Below are 3,428 nucleotides of genomic sequence, written 5' to 3'. Positions count from 1 at the left end.
ATAAGTCAATAATACATCATTTTCCAACGTGCTGATGTTTGCAGATGAAGATCACATGTCCCTGAAAAACAGGAAGCTGCCCTCTGAGCAGCACTGCTGAGTCTGAGGACAAGTCAGCACCATGCCTTGTTTGCTGCAGTTACACTGAAGGGGATTTAACCTGCACTCCCTCGTTTCCTTTTTTTTATTGAAGTATAGTTGACATATAATATTATATTAGTTTCAGGTGTACAGCATAGTGATACTAATTTATATACCTTATGATGTGGTCACCCCGAGAAATCTATTAACCATCGATCACCATACAAAGTTATTACAATCTTATTGATGATATTCCCTGTGCCGTAAGTATGTCCCCGTGACTTCCTTATTTCATAACTGGAAATTTGTACCTATTATTCACTCATTAACTTTAGAACTATGTCACATGACAGTGTCAAAGAAGGCAAATGTCACCTGGACAACGACTTGACTCAGAAGTTAAGCATCAGTTCATCTATCAGTAAACAATGAAGAAGGGAACTTAGTTAACCAGTATTAGAATCCCAGCACCGTTCCAGGGTTGGGTGTTGTGGAGAGAGGCAAAGCAACACAAGTTCATGTGCAGAAAGATATGAGTAATGTGCAGAAAAACTTTAAACCTATAGGCACTAAATCATACAGTAAATCTTACAATGTCACAAGAACTCAAGATGTGAGATGGGTTTTGACTCTCTACAGTATGTATTTTTTTAATGTAAAATTAACCTCTAGAGGAGTAAAATTGTAATATCTAATTTTAAAGGGAGATAACTGAAAAATCATGGTTTTCGAGTGGACATAGGAATGGGTGCGACTATGTACAATTAATATTTATAAAGAAAAAGAAATATATAAAGGAAATATGACAATATATTAATATTTGCTAATTCAATAGATGTATTTATTTTTTCTGTATTTTTGCAATATTTTACAATTAAAATTTTTTAAATAAAAGAACGGCTTATGCCCTAGCTGGTTTGGCGCAGTGGTTAGAGCATCAGCCTGCGGACTGAAGGGTCCTGGGTTTGATTCCGGCCAAGGGCACGGACCTCGGCTGCAGGCTTGATCGCCAGCCCTGGTCGGGGTGTGAGCAGGGGGCAGCCAATCGATGTGTCTCTCACATCCATGTTTCTCTCTCACTCTCTCTCCCTTCCTTCTACTCTCTCTGAAAAGCAATGGAAAAATATCCTCGGGTGACGATTAAAAAAAAGAAGAGTGGCTTGTAATGCTTTCAGTGGATCACATGAGCCATCACTGAGTGAAGGAGCTGAACAGCAGAGGTCCGTCCTGTCCGTCCTGTCCGTTCTGTCCAGGTAGGGCCTCGCCTGCAGAAGCAGCAGCAGCAGCCGGTTCCTTCCTGCCTCTGAAGGGAAGGGCCCCGTGAGCATCTGCGCTCTGAACACGCGAGTCGGGCTCGTGGGAGCTGCCCTCCAGGCCCAGCAGGCCGCGGTGACCTCCGGGCTCTAGTTGGAGGTTATCACCTGCGTTCTCCGGGAAGAGTCGTCTGAAGTAGACTTTCAAAGTCCTTGCCAAGCCTCTGTCAGCCTTTGTCTATCATTTCCGTGGTCTAATTGGGCAGTTTCCATAAATTGGCACACACATGTCCTCGTGGTCACAATCAACCTTTATTGTTGTAAAGATAGGTTATCACTCTGTCTGGCCACAGCGGGGTTTGTTTGTTTTGAGGGGCTATAAGAATCCTTTTAAAAAGAAAGAAAGAAATATATATATTTCTTTTAGAGAGAGAGGAAGGGAGAGGGAGAAACATCAACATTGATCGGCTGCCTCCCGCACGCCCCCTACAGGGGGTCTAGCCGGCAACCCAGGCATGTGCCTGACTGGGAATTGAACTGGCAACCTCTTGGTTCATAGGTCGACGCTCAACCACTGAGTCACACCAGCCAGGCTATAAGAGTCCATCAATAGCAGTCTGACCCCTTCAATTTACAAAAAAAAAAAAAGAGGGCCAGGGAAATCAGGATAGATAACCATACCATATTATACACTTCGAAGTTGCTAAGAGACTAGATCTTATTTGTTCCCACTACAAAAAATAAATGATAATTATGTGACATAATAGAGGTGTTAGCTAACACTACAGTGGTAATCATATTATAATATATAAATGTCTCAAATCAACACCTTAAACTTACACAATGTTATATGTCAATATAAATAAATGTGCTTTTGTAAACAATGTGCTCTGCAAATAATTTTATTTTAAAAATACAAGTTTAAAGGGAAGGAACAGATCCTAATAATATCTCCATTGAACTTTAAAAGTTTCAGCAACTGTACTATGGAAGACAACCCACATTTCCTTCTTTCCCTGCCAGAGAGTCTAGTATCAGAGAAGGGGCAGGTGGGCAGGCAGGCAGGTGGGCAGGCGGGCAGGCGAGCAGGCGGGCAGGCGGACAGGCGGACAGGCGGGCAGGCGGGCAGGCGGGCAGGCGGGCAGGTGGGCAGGCGGGCAGGCTCCTCAGGGCCTCAGCCAACATGGGCCGCATTTCAGACTTTCCTGTCAAGTGCCTGTATTTGTAGCTGGGAGAACACTTGTGCTGACTGAGCACAACGTGACACTCATAACAAACCAATGAAGTTCCCCAAACGGCCTTTCAGTTCCCCTAAACTTGTCAGGCGCTCCTCACTACCAGCGACCCTCGTCTAAGCCAGAAACAGAGCCCAGCTGTTGACATTAACACAACAGTGAACTTAATAATCTTACAAGGGAAGAAAATCAGTGCAGACTTGATCTACACCAACTAGTGCACACATCCCATGTGCACAGGGGTTGACACTGTACATCGAGCCTGTGTCTACACCTAATTTGATTCTCTAATTTATCTGTGACTTGCTTGTTATTGCCTACGGGTTACACATTGCCCCTAATAGATATCCAAATAATCTGTAAATCTACCTCATTATAAAATATGATGCTGGTGTATCACAAGGAACACTGGTTGCCTCCTTCCTTTGGTAACTACTCCCTGTTTCACCTGGGCATTCGCACCTCCCCGTGGCGTCTCTATACTTAGAGCAGGAGTTCTCTCCCCCCAGGAGCTTTTCTGTCCCCACCCTAGGGACACTTGGCAGTGTCTGGAGACATTTTCTGTGGTCACAGTTGGGACAGAGTTGCTTTTGGCCACTCATGAGTAGAGGCTGAGGATGCTGCTCAACATCCTAGGAAGAGCAGGACAGCCCCTCCCAGGAAAGGACGGCCTGGGACACAGGTCACCACCCCTGAGCGGGAGAGGCTCTGACGGAGACACGAGCTCCACCGCTGTTTCCATGGGCGAGGCGCAAGCTTCAAGCCTGGCTTTAAACTCTCAGTGCCCCCTCCATGCAAGGGTCCTGGGCTGGGGTGAACACACGACCGTTACCGACCGATGGACCCAAGGAGGGTGTTT

Source organism: Miniopterus natalensis, chromosome 3 (assembly GCF_054644295.1).
Source record: "Miniopterus natalensis isolate mMinNat1 chromosome 3, mMinNat1.hap1, whole genome shotgun sequence".
NCBI lineage: Eukaryota > Metazoa > Chordata > Mammalia > Chiroptera > Miniopteridae > Miniopterus > Miniopterus natalensis.
Note: the sequence above shows the minus strand (reverse complement) of the source record.